Raw genomic sequence first — 20,973 nt, forward strand, 5'->3', positions numbered from 1 at the left:
AAACCGTTTATCAACAACACCCAGAAACGCTGTCGGCTTCGCTGGGCCTGAGCTCATCTAAGATGGACTGATACAAAGTGGAAAAGTGTTCTGTGGTCTGACGAGTCCACATTTCAAATTGTTTTTGGAAACTGTGGACGTCGTGTCCTCCGGACCAAAGAGGAAAAGAACCATCCGGATTGTTTATAGGCGCAAAGTTGAAAAGCCAGCATCTGTGATTGTATGGGGGTGTATTAGTGCTCAAGACATGGGTAACTTACACATCTGTGAAGGCGCCATTAATGCTGAAAGGTACATACAGGTTTGGAGCAACATATGTTGCCATCCAAGCAACGTTACCATGGACGCCCCTGCTTATTTCAGCAAGACAATGCCAAGCCACGTGTTACATAGTGGCGTCATAGTAAAAGAGTACGGCCTGCCTGTAGTCCAGACCTGTCTCCCATTGAAAATGTGTGGCGCATTATGAAGCCTAAAATACCACAACGGAGACCCCCGGACTGTTGAACAACTTAAGCTGTACATCAAGCAAGAATGGAAAATAATTCTACCTGAGAAGCTTAAAAAATGTGTCTCCTCGGTTCCCAAATGTTTACTGAGTGTTGTTAAAAGGAAAGGCCATGTAACACAGTGGTGAACATGCCCTTTCCCAACTACGTTGGCACGTGTTGCAGCCATGAAATTCTAAGTTAATTATTATTTGCAAAAAATAAAATAAAGTTTATGAGTTTGAACATCAAATATCTTGTCTTTGTAGTGCATTCAATTGAATATGGGTTGAAAAAGATTTGCAAATCATTGTATTCCGTTTATATTTACTTCTAACACCATTTCCCAACTCATATGGAAGCGGGGTTTGCACATGCAGAATGTTTCATTTAATAACTTACATTTTTATCAGAGGACCTATTTCTCCTCTTTCATTGAGGAGATTTGCTATGCATCGTTGGGTAGCAGGTTGTTGTTAGCTTTGTGCATGTACGAGTCCATTCCCTACCCTTGCAGCTCCGCCCCGGTGGGTTTATTATTTTGCTAGCTGCTTCATATTTGTTACTCATCTACTCAGAATTAGCTTTGCATGTTAATGGGAAATGTCATAATAACAACAATAATTTCAAGCCACATGTCTACTCAGCAGTACTTGTAATAATATCTTCATTTTTATCATTTGAATACATAGACTTTAGCAATGACAGAAATATGAAACTCCATTTTTCATAAAAAAAAAAGAAGCTGAAAAATGTAAACAGGATGGACATTGTTTTATTCCACTCATCAGTAATGACATTAATAATAAACTAGCTCTAAAGGGGACGGCGTGGCGTGGTTGGGAGAGTGGCTGTGCCAGCAACCTGACGGTTCCTGGTTCGATCCCCACCTTCTACCAACCTCGTCACGTCCGTTGTGTCCCTGAGCAAGACACTTCACCCTTGCTCCTGATGGTGGTTAGGGCATTGCTTGGCAGCTCCCGCCATCAGTGTGTGAATGTGCGTGTGAATGTGGAAATAGTGTCAAAGCGCTTTGAGTACCTTGAAGGTAGAAAGGTGCTATACAAGTATAACCCATTTACCATAAAGTAATTGGCTACTAAAATTGATTAATTATAATAATGAAAAGTAGTCACAGAAATGCAACTTGAGGAATTGTAACCAACAAAAGATTTACTTAGTGCAGACATTTTTCCAAATTGATATCTTAAACTACTAAAACATAGCCCAATATTCTACATTAACCGGCCCCCGACCCCCAGTTCACCACATAAAAACATATGGTACTTATAGACGGTGTTCTTCAGAGTTGGATGTTAAGTCATTCAAGTTAGCCTGGTTCTTGTCATCACTGTCCACTACATGATGTCCTCTCTTCTCACAGCAAGACGCAGGCACAGAACATGAATATAAATCATAACGACTGTTGACAGTTGTGAGATCTGCTTCGCAAACTAAGGGGAGACCTGGCATCTCTGACTACGTTTACACTGCAGGCAGAAGTCACCTAAATCTGATTTTTTTTTTTTAATCCGATTTTTCCCAGCTGACTTTACACTGCAAGTCAAATGTGATTTATATCCGACTCCAGTGTAAATGTGGCCTCGGCGTCACTTGCATGCACACTTCCATAAAGTGAAAACAAAAGAAGTTGACCTGGAGGAAGTCGCTACTACTACAAAATAAAATAAGTCGCAACACCTTAAAAGTTGTTTTTTTTGGGGGGGGGGTAATACAAAATATGAATGGATGTATGTAGTGTAATATATTTGGGAGGGTTCTAATATGTTATGACTCTTAAGTAGAGGAGACTTCAGCGGGGATAAACGTGAGTTTTATTTGCCAAGCCACACATAAGCAAATGCGTCAGTCAGAGGGTTGCATATGACGTCACATCCCATTTTTTCTTGGCGACCTAATTGACACCATGGTCAGGCAGCTTGAGCGGAGCATTGAAACAAGTGAGAGTAAAGTTTGAGCAGAAAATGCCATATTGCTGTTCTGTTCTTGGGTGTTCCAATCGTTCAGATAGAGAGACAGGAAATAGCTATCATTTAGTCCCGAAAGAAGTGGTTCATAAAGGTAATGAAGTCAGGAAAAAAAAAGGGCGTGGAAGGAAAGGGCTCTTAAAAATATGTTTATTCCTTTGTTAGATTTTTTACGAATTAAATAAACGAACTAAACTGAACTTTCATCATCTTATGGAACACAATGGGACCATGCTTGTGTCTGCAGCAATTACTTTGTAAAATGTTTGAACATTTCATTTGTTTAAACATTTAATTTGTTTGAGAAACTTTCTGTAATGCAAGAGTTTATTCTCTGCTATATTAGTAGTGTTTGGTAGCAGAACTAGATGTAAAGAAGGGACAAGAGATCACATTAGTTTGTATTCTTTTATGGCTGCTATACCTACATATAACTACGAAGACCTGCTTGTGAAACTAAATTAACAGAATGTTAAGTCTTGGTAATAAATATTGTGATTGTTGGTCCAATCCACTGTATTTTCACTGTTAATTTTCATAACAGAAACTACAAACCCCAAAACCAGTGGAGTTGGCATGTTGTGTAAAAATGGTAGATAAAAACAAAATACAATGATTTGCAAATTCTTGGCTGGGCCTGAGCTCATCTAAGATGGACTGATGCAAAGTGGAAAAGTGTTCTGTGGTCTGACGAATCCACATTTCAAATTGTTTTTGGAACTGTGGGCGTCGTGTCGTCCGGACCAAAGAGGAAAAGAACCATCCGGATTTTTCTAGGATCAAAGTGGAAAAGCCAGCATCTGTGATGGTATGGGGGTGTATTAGTGCCCAAGACATGGGTAACTTGCACATCTGTGAAGGCGCCATTAATGCTGAAAGGTACATACAGCTTTTGGAGCAACATATGTTGCCATCCAAGCAACGTTATCATGGACGCCCCTGCTTATTTCAGCAAGACAATGCCAAGCCACGTGTTACAACAGCGTGGCTTCATAGTGAAAAAGTGCGGGTACTAGACTGGCCTGCCTGTAGTCCAGACATTGAAAATGTGTGGTGCAATATAAAGGCTAAAATATCAGAAGGGAGACTGTTGAACAACTTAAGCTGTACATCAAGCAAGAATGGGAAATAATTCCACTTCAAAAATGTGTCTCCTCAGTTCCCAAACCTTTACTGACTGTTGTTAAAAGGAAAGGCCATGTACCGGTAACACAGTGGTAAAAATGTATTTTTTGCAGTGTGTTGCTGTCATTAAATTCTAAGTTCATGATTGTTTGCAACAAAAAAGAACAAAGTTTCTCAGTGTGAACATGAAATATCTTGTCTTTGCAGTCTATTCAATTGAATATAAGTTGAAAAGGATTTGTAAATCATTGTATATGGCCCTCAGGGTAGTGCTTGCGGCCCAACAATGGCCCCCCGGCCCAAAGGTTAAGCACTACCGATTTAAGGTACTTTTCCAAGTATTATGGTCTTTTACTAAAGTAAACAAATCAAAGATCTCCCTTGCAACTTTTCCCACTTAAAACCTTGTGAGGCTTTCAGCTCTTTTGCACAGCACCAAGATGACATTAAACTTAACTAAATAAATGAAATAAATCTAATAGGTTTCTGTAAGGGAATCCATGGAGAGATAAATATTTTTTTTGAAGAGGAGTTACACCTCCAATCAATTCCACTAAAGTTGACGGAAGGATTCGGCCAGCACCATGTGTGACAGCACTCTTTCTAAACTATTATTATTGTGTGCAGACAAATCGTTTTTATATAATAAGAAATGTGGGAAATCAAAACACAATGCAGGAAAAACACGCACTCTCCAAAAAACGTAATTAAACTAAAATAAAGAGGCAAAAAGTGTACTTCAAGAAAAAGCCAGGCCAGCAACACTCGTGTGCTATTAATAATTGTAATACAAAGTGCTCAAGTGCTACCAAACACAGCGTTTGGACAATGTCAAGGTCAGTGTGCAGAGGGCAGATAGAGAACAACTTTTACTGCAACATGAAGCATGTTGGATACACACGTTACAAAGTTTTATTGCAACATGAAGCATGTTGGATACACACGTTACAAAGTTTTACTGCAACATGAAGCATGTTGGATACTCACATTACAAAGTTTTACTGCAACATGAAGCATGTTGGATACACATGTTACCAAGTGAGTTCCCTAAAGGGATGAACAGAGCGTTGTTTTTGGGATGTTTTCTGTCATGGTTTTCCCTGAAGTAGTCTATATGCATGTCATGTCTTTCATATAGATTTGTTGTGGCTTGATGTAGGGCTTCAGGTTGGTGCTTTATTAGTATTATATTATATGTAGCGAGAGCTAGCTATAGCTATTTCTGATTGATTTTTGTCACTGTGCTGATGAGCTATGTCTCCTTTTATTATAGTGGTTGCTTTATTTACTTTCCCATGTGCAGTATTCCATTTTGTCTATTATTTGTGCACTTTCATTGTTGAAGTTGTTCTTGATTTATTGTTATGTCAATTGATTGACCACAGCTGTGACTATTTAAGTGCATCACTTCCTGCACACTGACCAAGACATTTTCTGGGGTTAGTAGCGACATTGTATTGAAATTATTAGAGTGTTACTGGCCTTGCTTTTTCTGGAAATGAAAAGACGGCAAATTATTTTGGAGACGTGGCGTCACACCAGGTATCAGCAACCGCTTTGAGAAGGTCTGAAGTGACTGCTGAAACTAATATTGTTTTCTTACTCCCTAAAAACTATTTGTCTGCACACGAGAATCCTTTCCCAATATTTAGAAGCATGATGAACGCAATCAATTTATCGTCTCAACACATGCCTCCTTCCACAGAGGGGAAGGGAATATTAATATCAGACTATTTGACTGCAAGATTGACAGTCAAACTTGTTGAATCGCATACTATTTGAAGACAGTTCTACATTCCAGTATGATGTTTTAAAGGCCTACTGAAATGCGATTTTCTTATTCAAACAGGGATAGCAGGTCCATTCTATGTGTCATACTTGATCATTTCGCGATATTGCCATATTTTTGCTGAAAGAATTTAGTAGAGAACATCGACGATAAAGTTCGCAACTTTTGGTCGCTGATAAAAAAGCCTTGCCTGTACCGGAAGTAGCAGACGATATGCGCGTGACGTCACCGTCAGATGATAAAAATGTTGATGACTGAAATATGCTGATAGCAACCTAAAATAACCTACCCCACCGCCCAACCACCTCCACATCCCACCCCCCGGATTGTAAATAATTCAATGTATATACTCTGATGATGAACTTGTATGATGACTGTAATGTGTTGATAGTATATATTTGTACCATCAATTGATTAACGTGGACTCCGACTTAAACAAGTTGAAAAACGTATTCGGGTGTTACCATTTAGTGGTCAGTTGTACGGAATATGTACTGTACTGTGCAATCTACTAATAAAAGTTTCAATCAATCAATCAAAGCTATGTATAACACATATTCTTCCTCTTAATCCTCTCCAGACAAAATAATCAAATATTTTTTAAATAAAAAATACATTGTACTTTCATTAAAGGAGAACTGCTCTTTTTTTGGAATTTGCCTATCGTTTACAATACTTGAGAGACAAGAAGACAAAAGTTTTTTTGTTTTTTTTTGCATTGTAACATGTAAAAATCGGCTCATTCTCGGTGGCTAGCAATGCAGCGAATGGGAGCAATCAATTCTACCTCTAAATCACATTGTTATGGTAAGAACAAGCACTGAGGAACCTATTTTCTAGCGTACTAACACATCTGCAAACTTCGGTATTAGCCGTAAAAGCTAACTACGGGAAGAGATAAGCTAGCTTCTACGTCGACACGAATCACGTTTGAGTTTGTAATGCACAACACAATGTGATAAGACCCCAATCTGTACAGACTGAAAAACATGAACAATCATATTACAGTATCTGTAAAATATTATTTCATGTTCTGTTTGTACACAGCTAGCCAGAGAGCGCATGTACTGTAGTTGTGTCTGGATCATATTTTCATCCCTGCTGATGACTATCATTTCCGTTATTCTATGGTCTAAGCACTTCCAGTGTACCATCTCCAGATTATGTAATTATGATTGTCTGTGGGTGTGTTGTCTTGTGTACACCGCATATTGTTCTTTGTTCAGTTAATGGGTGAATTACAGATTCATACCAAAATATTTTGCAATGGAGAAACTACCTTAGTCAGGGTTTACCTGATCAATACTGAACTGAACATTTGATGTAAAAATGTATTTTGTGACATATGGAATTAGACCCTTTGCAGTGCCTTGTTGTGTTCTTTTTCATTGGCACTTTACAATATACCTATGCAGGTTCTCATTCATCCAGGTCATTGTCATCTACGGGCGTTCAATCGTTCACAACTGGACTAGATTGGTCAGATCTGACCAATCTAAGTCTATGAGCATGAACTGGTGAAACCAACTGGGATGAGCGGCGAAACGTCTTCCAAGACAAACCAAGCAGTCCAGTTGCGAACGATTGAACGCCCTGAGATGCACTTCACAATAATTCCTGTATGTACAGTGTGAAGTCATTGTACAATGGAACCTCAATTTACGAACAAGGTTTGTAAATAATAATAAAATAGTTTGTATATTGAAGCAAGTTTCTTCATAAGAAAAAAATCAAAGATGAGTAATAGTTTGAAGCCTTGACAAAAGTCCACATTTCAGTAAAGGTTGGTACACACACAGTATAAAGCGCTTTAAGGTACTGTATATCAAACAAACACAACAAAGGAGTGATGGATCAACTTTCTGTTTAATATCAAAATCAAAACAACAACAAATAGCTGAACTGTCCTCTTTTTCAGCCCCTGTGATGACACGCACACACATTGTCACTTGCCCTGTCGTGAACTCACAGTTTAAAATGGCAATAGTCCTTAACTTTAACAGCCAGGTCGCTATCATGAATAGGAAAATAAAATCCATTTCACCTTGTTGGTTTTAGAAGAAAGAGGGTTTCCTGAATGCTTCAAACAACATATTGCTTGTTCATTGCTTTCTTTGGACTCATATTGAGCCAGCATTAAAACACTGTACAATGACCAAAACACTTAAAGTAGCAATCCGCAGCGTAGCTAACGACTAGGCTGAGATCAATGGCTATTTGAAGGGAGCCAAATCTTGAGAAGCCATTCCTTTTAAAAGAATGGCTCGTTATGTATTTTATCAAGGAAACAGTCACAGGTGGATGTTAGGAGATTTGGTTCATACAAATTTAAACCTAAGTATACATGATTGGTGGGAAATATCTTGAAACGTAATTTCATTTGGTTTATGTTTTCATTATAAAAATTATGTAATGTGGTACCATATTTCATACGAATCGGCAATGAGATCACTATTTCTAAAAGAAAATGTAAAAATTTTACAGCACAAGTACACAAAAAATTAAGTAATACTTAAAAATAACGTCTGACAAGATAAAATTGTGAATGCAAAATTGTACTATCCTACTTGGTGTTTACAACACAACTACATTACAACGTACCTGGGCAATTGTTATTAAAATGGCTGGCAAACAAACTGCTAGCAGCTGGGAATCAGTTCCCATTATTCACTTAAAAAAAGCCGTTCAAAAGGCTCGACTTGTTCACATCTCTACTGTACAGACTGAATGAGCAGAGCTTGGTAAGGCCGCCCATAATGTATGTGCTGCGTGACATAAAAGGAGACACACAATGAGTTGATGAAACACTACGGTGCGTACAACAAAGCATTTTTTATTTTTTTATTTGTGGTTAATAAAAATTGTAAACAATGAGGGGTTGGTAAATAATAATTATGTAGAATATTAGCTATGAAGTACTGCCTTACAGATGAGGGTTGAACCAGTTCAAACTATACCATGGCAAGTTAAACATGACTGTTGGGAGTAATTATGAATAGCATGGTACAGCAATTCATGATGTACCTATGGGATAGGGCTCGGGCAATGCATGATGTACCTATGGGATAGGGCTCGGGCAATACATGCTGTACCTATGGGATAGGGCTCGGGCAATACATGCTGTACCTATGGGATAGGGCTCGGGCAATACATGCTGTACCTATGGGATAGGGCTCGGGCAATACATGCTGTACCTATGGGATAGGGCTCGGGCAATGCATGATGTACCTATGGGATAGGGCTCGGGCAATACAATTGTTAACAAGAAAATACCAGTTCACATAATGCTGGATGTTCCCTTGGACAACTGTTAGTTTCTATCCACGTGTTTAACAGGTTACATCCTAAGTATTTCCCTGCAAAACAATGTTTAGGGAGACTTGGGCTGAGAGCACTTTACACTCATAATGGAGATGTACATTAATTACCCCAAAAACCTTTTTAGCAGACTGCTGTTTATTTCTTTCCTAACTTAATTCCTTCTCCCTCTTCCAGTGTTAGATTGAGTGGGCGTGTCTTTACTGACACCGAAAATGTGTTTTTTTACGAGTTAAAACTTTCTCTTGGCTTACTTATGTTGAGCGGTCGTATATATATTCAAATGCTTTAGATTCCAAAAGTAGTGTCATATTCCTTTGCTTGAAAAAACGTGTTTGTTCTCCAATGTATCACAAATAACTGACAGATTTAGAGTGGGAAGATTAGAGCTTAATTGGTGGCACAAACACATTAAGTTTAGTGCTCAGTCATAGCATATTGCACTAACATGCTTACATCATTACCCGCACTGCATTAGCCAGTCCCAGGACGGCCGAGGGCTCCTCCTGCATTCACTCGGAAGCCATTCAGGCTGTTCTCATCCACGACCTCTTAGGACACACCCTGTGTACAGGCGGAGAGGCTGTCTGCACTCATACAGTGCACTGCATCACATTACTCTACAAAATGTTGCCTTCCCAAAGATGATATTGCTCAGTTTTTATTGGCATTGTCAGATAGGCCTGACATTATTTAATTTGAGTTTGCAGTGATGCAGAACCACGCTGCAAAGGGACAAAATATTAGGCACAGTTCACATTATGATGTATCAATCAATCAAAGTTTATTCATATAGCCCTAAATCACGAGCGTCTCAAAGGGCTGCACAAGCCACAACGACATCCTGACAGATCCACATCAGGGCAAGAAAAAAATAGTAGTGCAGTTGTACACCACTACAAACTAGTGTTGTCCCGATACCAATATTTTGGTACCAGTACCAAAATGTATTTTCATCCTTTTCAGTACTCTTCGATACTTTTCTAAATAAAGGAGACCACAAAAAATGGCATTATTGGCTTTATTTGAACAAAAAATCTTAGGGTACATTAAACATGTTTCTTATTGCAAGTTTGTCCTTAAATAAAATAGTGAAAATACTAGACAACTTGTCTTTTAGAAGTAAGTAAACAAACAAAGACTCCTAATTAGTCTGCTGACGTATGCAGTAACATATTGTGTCATTTATCTACCTATTATTTTGTCTACATTATGAAGGACCAACTGTAAAAATTGATTATTAATTTATTTGTTCATTGACTGTTAATATCTGCTTTTTTTCCCGTTTCAACATGTTCTACCTACAATTCTGTTAAAATGTAATAATCGCTTATTATTACCGGTACTTTTTAGAGGCGTCATGATTCATTAGTATTGCGGTACCAATATACCTTACAACCCTACTACAAACTGCAAAAATTATATAATTACCACCTATGTAGAGCTATCAAAACATTAAATATGTACAATTTGTCATGGGGTTTGTCTTCAAAACCCAAAATTTGGGGAGGACGATGTCAAGTCAAAGAAAATACCTTTGTGCGCCAAACAGTGCAACAATTGGTAGAAAAATGAAAAACCCAAAATAATTTCCAAAAAATTGACAGTTCTTTATTTATTGTGTAGTTCAGCAAGGACAAAACATCACCTTGATTGTAATGTGAGCGAAATGTTATGCAAAATCTCCTGCTGCCTTGTGGTTTGTATTAAGCAGCACCTTGGCAACTGGATGGCACTCGGCACTTTCAATCCTTGGCTCTCCACCACTGATGATTTTTATGCTGCCATTAGTACAGTATGTTGTTCAATGTTGTCTTGGCCATCCAGCTTGGTGTTTTTGTAGTTAGCACGTCTTGCAACTCCTACCCAAGTTTAGTTTTTGTTATTTTCACAGTGCCCATTTGTTTTTTTTCCTTATTGCACCGTAGCCTTTTGTTACCTGCTGTGAAAAGTGCTTATGCGTTCACTTGATAAGAAAAGAAGTGTTTTACTCAGCGTCTGTCTACATCCTTGGATTTTTCTCAACTGTGTTGCACAACAACGCTGAGTCATTTATGGAATCCGCAGACGACAAACCTCTTCGGCTGGCTCTCAGAGCCCATAGCCTGCAATTAGGCCAGCACGAACAGTTTTGACGATGCTTGTGAAGGATATGCATCTCTGTCTCTCCTCCGACCGCAGGCTCAGAGACAAGTCAACCTGCAGCTGAAACCTCCTGCACTTCCATTGCCTCGTCACCAGGTTTTTTCTTACCTGAGAGCCCAGCATACCACACCTGCCCAGGTACGAGGGAGACTTTGGACGATTTAGACTTTTTTTATATCAGTGCCCCCTTGTTTGCACAACAGCCTCACTTGTACCCGACAGACTCCGCCTGTGGTTTGAGTCTTGCTGGAAGAGCAGGAAACTGGGCTCTGGAGGTGTGAGAGCAAACCCAAACTTAGTTCCAGCCGACCTCTGTTTTCTGCTGAGCTGCACAGTGTTTTTTAATCACCCTGTGAGGGAACAAGAGGGAGGCAGCCACCTCCTCGCTACTCGCCATGGTAGCGAGGCTTTGTAGCAGATCCCTCCCTTTTCTTCTGGATCCTGGTGGCAGAGAGTGGCTGGGGAGAGAGCGTTGGGGGGGATAAACCCTGGCTAGTCTCAGCCCCAGCATCCAGGGCGAGCTGGATGCCCAGGGTGAGACTCAGACCCTCGAGGAGCTCTTTTCGCTTTCAATTCGCTTAGTCAACCACCTGCGAGAGCTACACACCCAGCAGCGGGTGGATCCTTTGTCCACAAACTTCAATCAGCTGCCTGGTCCACCCAATCCCAGTCCAGGCCAAAGGACCTGTCGCTTCTACCTTCTGACTACAGTGAGCCGGCGTTGGATCTCGAGGGTTCCAATGCAGCTGGGTGGAAGCCATTTATCATCAGCGGAGAGGAGTCGTCGGCTGAAGTTGCGGCTGTGTTTATACTGCAAAGCTGCGGACCACAATATCGCTCGCTGTCCTGCGCGCCCCACCAGATGTCGTTCAGCTTTCACCGGAGATCTTTCTCAGAGAAGATTACCACTTTTGCCGTCTGCTGCTGCGGTGGCGTCTGCATCTTCTTCGCTGTTGGGAAGTCTTCAAGTGGAAAGTACTCTGTCATGCCTATACAGGCACTGATTGACTCAGGGGCAGATTAAAACATTGACAGTGGGCTTGTTTAGGTTTAAGATTACTACTGTGGGTGTTAAACATTAAGGATGTTAGTTGAGTTGACGGGCACCAGCTGTTTATTATTACTCACCAGACACATGCAACCTATCTCTTCATTTCTGGTAATCACCGCAAGGTGGTTATTATTTTTTTTTACAATGCCTTCTCATTCAGCGCCTTTAGTTCTTGGATTTCTGTGGTTGCGACGTCACAATCCCATCATTGATTGGACCACACTTAGATTACTAAGTGGAGTATATTTTGTCAAAGTCACTGTCTTCTCGCCGCATCATCTCCTACTCGTCCTGTCATTCTTCCTACTCTACAGCCCCCTAAACTTTCGTTGATTCCGGAAGAATATCATTTGCGATGTTCTTTGTAATTGTGCCATTGGCCATTAACCTCCTTCTAGGGACCCCACTACATTCTTCACGGCTTTACAATATTTTGCACCCCAAACAGCATGCCGTGGAGGAGTTTACAGTATCTCCGATTCTTTCGCCACGGCACACATTCGTTTCTCTTTCTATCCTGTGACAGCTGTTTTGTTTTTTTTCTTAAGAAGGATGGTGGGTTGTGACCTAATATAGACTACCGCACCTTTAACAAAATTTCAGTTAAGGAAAAAATACCCTCTTCCACTGCTGGAGTCGTCATTTTCACCTCTGAATGGCGCTATATTGTTTACTAAAATTGGATTTACGTAACGCCTATCACCTCGTACGCATTCATGAGGGCGATGAATGGAAAACTGCTTTTAACACCCAGCTTGGCCACTTTGAGTATTGCATCATGCCGTTCGGCCTCACAAATGCTCCTGGTGTTTTTCAGTGCTTAATTAATGATGTTCTTCACGACATGATAGGCTATTTTGTGGTAGTCTACTTGGACAACGTACTTATCTTCTGACGCTGCATTGAACTACACCATCAACATGCCCATCTGGTGTTGCAGAGATTTCTGGGAACAGGTTACTTTTTTGAAGCCCCCAAAATGTACTTTTCTTTCTCCCACAGTGTCGTTTTTGGGGTTGATTGTGGAGAGGGGGCAAGTCAGACCAGACCCAGCTAAGGTCCAAGAAGTGGTAGACTGGCCAACTCTAGGGTTCGCAAACTTTTACCAACGTTTTATTCGAGACTTTAGTAAAGTAGGTCAACCTTTAAATAGAATAACGTCCTCTAGGGTTCCGTTTGTTTGGTCTTCGGAGGCTGACCAGGCCTTCCGACGCCTTAAATCCCCTTTTACCTCCGCTCCTGTGTTCGTTGACTTTAATCCTGATCTCCCATTTTTTGTCGAGGTGGACCCATCTGACACCAGGTAGGGTTGTTTTGTCCAGGCATTCCAGATTTGATCAGAAGCTGCATCTCTGCGCCTTCTTCTCCAAACTGAGAAAAATTATGACATTGGGCAGTGGTTCTCACCCTACAAGAATGGAGACACTGGCTGGAAGGTGCCAAACACCCCTTTGTCATTTACAGGGATCATCGGAACCTATCCTACCTCTGCTCTGCCCAGCGTCTCAATCCTCGCCAGGTTCTGTGTTTCTTCTCACTCAGCGGTTCTGGTAGCCAAGCCTTCACACTGAAAGATTAGTGGCTGCATGTCCTGTCTTTGCCAGGAGCAAATGCTCCCATCAAGCTACTGCAGGACTGCTGCAGCCTCTTCCCATTCCATGGTCACACGTTTATCTGAACTTTGTCACGAGACTGCCCTTCTCCAGGAGGTTTTTTGTCATCCTCATCATTATAGACAGATTCTCTAAATTCAGAAAGTGAAGCGTAAGATGACTCCAGTCATGGCTCGACTCAAGTTACCCAAGTCTTTCAGGTCCTATCCTGTCTACCGCCTGAAGCCTGTGGAGTGAAGTGACCTTAGCTGTCCACAAGTGTCTCGTACTTCTGCTCAGTGGGTGGAGGGTCATCCTGCCTTTACAGTCAACACCATCAGAAGGCAAGGCAGACGGGGAAGTTTCTCATCAACCAGAGTATCGCTCCAGGATATCCCGTTCCCTCATCATTGATAAAACATTAATCTCTGAATATTATCGTTGATTACCAGAAAAAACAGGAAGTCCACCAGGTGGCGTCCGTTGATTGGTTGTGGAATACTGTCACCGCTGGCTGCCACCTCCTTTGGTGCAGGTTACCTTTGTATTCTTACTGCATTTCTCCTTTCCACTAGAGTTCCTGTGTTCTCCTTGTGGGCGGATTAGTGAGACATGCACAGCTGCGTCCAATTTACCCTGGCCCTACTTAAGCAGCATCTTGGTAGCTGCTACTATGCTGCTAATATTTCATTAAATGCTATCTTGGCCATTTCCTGTGCCATCCAGCGTGGGGTTTTTATAGTTAGCCTGTCTTGCAACTCCTACCCAAGTTTAGTTTAAATGGTCTCTAGCAGTTTTTGTTTTTTCCACGGTGCCAATTTGTTTTCTCCTTTTTACACCGTCGCCTTTTGTGAGTACACTTGATAAGTAAAGAACTGTTTTACGCACTGTCTGTCTGCATCCTTGGATTGTTCTTAACTGTGTTGCACAGCCTTGTGACAATGCTCTCCTGAATGCCAGACAAATGCCTCTTTAACTAACCAAAATACCTGTATATACTAAAGACACTCATAATCTGCTTCTTTCAGAACTTATAAAAAGTCAGAATAAGTCAAACTGAATCTGAAATGTACATCCTGTAGAGTAGTATTACAATAATTTGATGAATATATTTACTAATATTCAGCTTGTGTATTATGCAGGTGTAATACACTGCTCAAAAAAATTATAGGAACAGTTTTTTATCAGGGTATGGCATGAATTCAAATGCACTTTTCTGATAAGGTTTTGGTCAGGTACGTGGCAGAGGGGGTTGTTAATCAGTTTCAGCTGCATTGGTGTTGATGGAATTAACAAAAGGTGCACTAGAGGGGCAACAACGAGATGGCCCCAAAACAGGACTGGTTTTGCAGGTGGAGGCCATTTCAAGGTCCTCCCTCTTGATCTTTTTTAACTGTTTTTCCACAAGTGTAGGTTTTAGCTGGAGTCATTATCACGACTGGGAGCATGAGGCGATTTCTTAACCCTCCTGAAGTTGCGCAGATTGTCCTACTCCTCCAGGATGGCACATCCATGCGTGCTGTTGCAAGAAGATTTGATGCGTCTCCCAGTACAATCTCCAGAGCATGGAGGAGATTCCAGGAGACAGGCAGTTACTCTACGAGAGCTGGAAAGGGCCGTAGACGGTCCTCATCCCATCAGCAGGACCGATATCTGCTGCATTGTGCAAGGAGGAACAGGTTGAGCACTGCCCGAGCCCTACAGAATGACCTCCAACAGGCTACTGGTGTGAATGTCTCTGCCCAAACAGTCAGAAACAGACTTCACGAGGGTGGCCTCAGGGCACGACGTCCTGTAGTGTGCCCTGTGCTCACTGCTCAGAACCGTGGAGCTCGATTGGCATTTGCCATAGAACACCAGAATTGGCAAGTCCACCACTGGCGCCCTGTGCTTTTCACAGATGAGAGCAGATTTACCCTGAGCACCTGTGATAGACGTGAAAGGGTCTGGAGAAGCCAAGGAGAGCGCTATGCTGCCTGCAACATCATTCAGCATGACCCGTTCGGTGGTGGGTCAGTGATGGTCTGGGGAGGCATTTCGATGGAGGGACGAACAGACCTCTACAGGCTAGAGAACGGCAGTCTGACTGCCATTAGGTATTGGGATGAAATCCGTGCACCCATGGTCAGACCCTACGCTGGTGCAGTAGGTCCTGGGTTCCTCCTGGTGGATGACTCTTGCCTCATGTGGCAAGAGTATGCAGACAGTATCTGGAGGATGAAGGAATTGACACAATTGAATGGCCCTCACGATCACCTGATATAAACCCGGTAGAACACCTCTGGGACATAATGTTTCGGTCCATCAGACGCCGCCAGGTTGCTCCTCAGACTTTACAGGAGCTCACTGATGTCCTTAGACAGATCTGGGAGGACATCCCACAAGACACCATCCGTCGTCTCATTAGGAGTATGCCGCGACGTTGTCAAACATGCATACAAGCACGTGGGGGCCACACAAGATATTGAAAATAATTTTGAGTTGCAGAAATTGAATTTAGGCAAAATGGACGAGCCTGCCACATCATTTTTTCACTTTGATTTTTGGGGTGTCTATATACTGAGCCCTCTGTAGGCTGAAAACTTTTATTTCCATCAAAAGATGTGGCATCCTTTTGTTCCTGAGACATTAAACTGTCCACGTCCGTTGTGTCCTTGGGCAAGACACTTCACCCATTGCTCCTGATGGCTGCTGGTTAGCGCCTTGCATGGCAGCTCCCGCCATCAGTGTGTGAATGTGTGTGTGAATGGGTGAATTTGGAAATACTGTCAAAGCGCTTTGAGTACCTTGAAGGTAGAAAAGCACTATACAAGTATAACCCATTTATCATTTATTTATATCAGTGCAGATATCCGACATTTTTTTCACACCGATGAAATCTGATGTTTTCAAAGTGTTTCTTTAATTTTTTTGAGCAGTTGTGTGTGTGTGTATATACAGTGGGGCAAAAAAGTATTTAGTCAGTCACTGATTGTGCAAATTCTCCCACTTAAAATGATGACAGAGGCCTGTAATTTTCATCATAGGTACACTTCAACTGTGAGAGACAAAAAAAAAAAATCCAGGAATTCACATTGTAGGAATTTTACAGAATTTATTTGTAAATTATGGTGGAAAATAAGTATTTGGTCACTTCAAACAAGGAAGATCTCAGGCTCTCACAGACCTGTAACTTCTTCTTTAAGAAGTTAGGGACGGCGTGGCGCAGTGGAAGAGTGGCCGTGCGCGACCCGAGGGTCCCTGGTTCAATCCCCACCTTGTACCAACCTCGTCATGTCCGTTGTGTCCTGAGCAAGACACTTCACCCTTGCTCCTGATGGGTGCTGGTTAGCGCCTTGCATGGCAGCTCCCTCCATCAGTGTGTGAATGTGTGTGTGAATGGGTAAATGTGGAAGTAGTGTCAAAGCGCTTTGAGTACCTTGAAGGTAGAAAAGCGCTATACAAGTACAACCCATTTATTTATTTATAAGTTCTTCTGTCCTCCACTCGTTACCTGTATTAATTAATAAACCTGTTTGAACTCGTTATCTGTATGAAAGACACCTGTCCACAGCCTCAAACAGTCAGACTCCAAACTTCACTATGGGCAAGAGCAAGAGCTGTCGAAGGACACCAGGAAAATAATTGTAGACCTGCACCAGACTGTGAAGAGTGAATCTACAATAGGCAAGCAGCTTGGTGTGAAAAAATCAACTGTGGGAGCAATTATCAGAAAATGGAAGACATTAGAGATGTGCGGATAGGCAATTATTTCATCCGCAACCGCATCAGAAAGTCGTCAACCATCCGCAATCCACCCGATCTAACATTTGATCAGAACCGCATCCGCCCGCACCCGCCCGTTGTTATATATCTAATCTAGACGATGCAAGGCATTAGTGAGGTTATAAAGCTTTTGCCTGTTAAAGAAAAGAGACTGATCCAATGCAGCATTCGCGTGCCACGCTGTCACGACCCAGACGCACACCAGTGCGCACCTCCAAGCGCGTCTCGCTGCCGGCGACGGCCGGGTATATGGGCCCGACGCTCCAGCGCCATCCATTTTCAGGGCTAGTTGATTCGGCAGGTGGGTTGTTACACACTCCTTAGCGGGTTCCAACTTCCATGGCCACCGTCCTAGCTGCTGTCTATATCAACCAGGGTGAGCCCCACCCCTTTCGTGAGCGCACTGCGCGCGGAGTGACCCCTGTTACGCGCCCCCGGCAACAGGGGTGGCGGGCAGGTAAGCTGCGCGGGCGGAGCGCGCGGAGTGACCCCTGTTACGAGCCCCCGGCCACGGGAGTGGCGGGCAGGTAAGCTGCTTACCTGCTGCGCGTGACGCCGGCCGCGGCGAAGGCGGACGAGGCGGGGTGTCGGTGCGGTGGGCGCGGTGGTGACCCTGGACGTGCGTCGGGCCCTTCTCGCGGATCGCCTCAGCTACGGCTCCCGGTGGGGCCCTCTCGGGGGGAGGGGCCTCGGTCCCGGACCCCGGCGAGGCGTCGGGGGCCTTCTCCGCTCCGTAAAAGTGTCCATCTCTTTTTTTTTTTTTCTTCTGTTGTGGCATATGCTGCAGGTGCCTGCTCGTTTTTCGTATGTGGGTAACAACATTTAACTATGTATATATATTTCCGAATTGGTTTAACTGCCACCCGCCTGAATCTATTTAAAATCTAATTTTTTTAAATTTCAATCGCCCGACCCGACCCGACCCGACCCGCTGATAAAATCAAATTTTTTTAAATTTCATCCGCCCGATTCGCGGATAATCCGCGGACTCCGCGGTTGTGCCCGCAAACCGCGCATCTCTAGAAGACATACAAGACCGCTGATAATCTCCCTCGATCTAGGGCTCCGCGCAAGATCTCATCCCATGGAGTCAAAATGATCATGAGAACGGTGAGCAAAAATCCCAGAACCACACGGGGGGACCTGGTGAATGACCTGCAGAGAGCTGGGACCAAAGTGACAGAGGTTACCATCAGTAACACACTACGCCGACAGGGAATCAAATCCTGCAGGGCCAGACGTGTCCCCCTGCTTAAGCCAGTGCGTGTCCAGGCCCGTCTGAAGTTTGCCAGAGAGCACATGGATGATACAGCAGAGGGTTGGGAGAATGTCATGTGGTCAGATGAAACCAAAATAGAACTTTTTGGTATAAACTCAACTCGTCGTGTTTGGAGGAAGAAGAATACTGAGTTGCATCCCAAGAACACCATACCTACTGTGAAGCATGGGGGTGGAAACATCATGCTTTGGGGCTGTTTTTCTGCTAAGGGGACAGGCCGACTGATCCGTGTTAAGGAAAGAATGAATGGGGCCATGTATCGTGAGATTTTGAGCCAAAACCTCCTTCCATCAGTGAGAGCTTTGAAGATGAAACGTGGCTGGGTCTTCCAGCATGACAATGATCCCAAACACACCGCCCGGGCAACGAAGGAGTGGCTCCGTAAGAAGCATTTGAAAGTCCTGGAGTGGCCTAGCCAGTCTCCAGACCTCAACCCCATAGAAAATCTGTGGAGGGAGTTGAAAGTCCGTGTTGTTCGGCGACAGCCCCAAAACATCACTGCTCTCGAGAAGATCTGCATGGAGGAATGGGCCAAAATACCAGCTACTGTGTGTGCAAACCTGGTAAAGACCTATAGTGATCGTTTGACCTCTGTTATTGCCAACAAAGGTTATATTACAAAGTATTGAGTTGAATTTTTGTTATTGACCAAATACTTATTTTCCACCATAATTTACAAATAAATTATTTACAAATCCTACAATGTGAATTCCTGGATTTGTTTTTCACATTCTGTCTCTCACAGTTGAAGTGTACCTATGATGAAAATTACAGACCTCTGTCATCATTTTAAGTGGGAGAACTTGCACAATTGGTGGCTGACTAAATACTTTTTTGCCCCACTGTATATATATATATATATATATATATATATATATATATATATATTTATATGTAGCTATATCTATTTATATGTATCTATATATATATATTTATATATATATATATATATTTATATGTATCTATATCTATTTATATGTATCTATATTTGTATTTATATATATTTATATATATATATATATATTTTTTATTCTATTTTTTATTTTATTTTTTATTTTTTTTATTTCAGGAAAAAACACAGAGGCTATTTCATCCTACAAGCCTGTTTCGCAGGTTCAAGGTTCAAGGTTCAACTTTATTGTCCCCGCGGGGAAATTTGTCTTGGGCACAGTGCATCATTGCTTTCTTAACATACACAAAAACAACAGAACAAAAACACAAGCACAGACACAACCACAACCAGACAACTAACATTTAAACATCAGAACATGGAGCTTGATAGACATAGGCGGCACTTTGATGTAGGCATAAAATCTACAGTATGGAGATAAAGATAAAGTACCAGTGTGCATTGCACTAGAGCTCATGGATAAAGTGCTATGTGCTAAAGTGCTAAAAAAAATTGCTTACCTACGTATTAACATTCTATTGCACATTGTTGGTCAGCTTAATGGAGGCTGGGACAAATGATAATTTAAGGCGGTTAGATTTGCATAGTGGGACCCGGAGTCTTCTCCCTGATGGCAGGGTTCCATATTCAGGGAAGAGTGGGTGTTGTGAGTTGGAAATAATTTTCTTAGCTTTTTTCCTAACTGCCTGCTCATAGATGCTCTGTATAGGCTCATATTCTTTTCTCCCTACGATTTTCATTGCCGTTTTCCCTGAAGAGCAGGGAAACCTGTGTATATTCCGAACGTATATTCCGCTCTACCCTGAGCAGTGTATAACAGATAAATCACAGAAACCTCGACTATATAAATATATATATATATATATATATATATATATATATATATGTATATATATATGTATATATATATATATATATATATACACACACTATATTTTTCGGACTATAAGGCACAGTTAAAATCCTTTCATTTTCTCAAAACTCGACAGTGCGCCTTATAACCTGGTGTGTCTAATTATGGTTGTGCTTACCAACCTCAAAGCTATTTTTTTGGGCACATGGTGTAATAAGTGTGACCATTAGATGTCAGCCACACATAAGAAGTATGTGGAGACTGTAAGAAGACGCCAGTAAACACCAAAACTTTAAATGCTCTATTGAAAATATAGAACATTACACATGGCGCTCAAAAATCTATCAAGATGTTTTACTATGACTTTGGTAAGATCTGATACCGCACTGCTTGATGGGTTGTCAGAGCATTACAGCTATTGTAGTCAGACGTGCTATGCTTAAACGTACGGGTATTACTATAGTGTGAAAAAGGACCGCAAAATGGCATCTATTAGCAGACACTGTCTGGCATTTTGTTTCACAATATTATGCAAAACCATTTTTTCTTACCTTCTGGTATCTACTGATGTGTATTTGGGATCTGCATTAGTTCTGAGAATTTGAGCGCTTCCGCCATTGTAGTCCGTGTCAACGCCATAATCCGTAAGCTCCTTCTTTTTCTCTATCTT

At 41.9% G+C, this 20,973-nt stretch overlaps 1 protein-coding gene across 5 annotated transcripts in view; it reads left to right on the top strand.

The window, feature by feature from the left end:
* Window positions 1–20,973, top strand: part of scn1laa (sodium channel, voltage-gated, type I-like, alpha) — a 121,104-nt gene that overhangs the window by 75,200 nt on the left and 24,931 nt on the right. The window lies entirely within an intron of this gene.

The sequence above is a fragment of the Nerophis lumbriciformis genome, linkage group LG13, assembly GCF_033978685.3.
Source record: "Nerophis lumbriciformis linkage group LG13, RoL_Nlum_v2.1, whole genome shotgun sequence".
Classification (NCBI taxonomy): Eukaryota; Metazoa; Chordata; class Actinopteri; order Syngnathiformes; family Syngnathidae; genus Nerophis; species Nerophis lumbriciformis.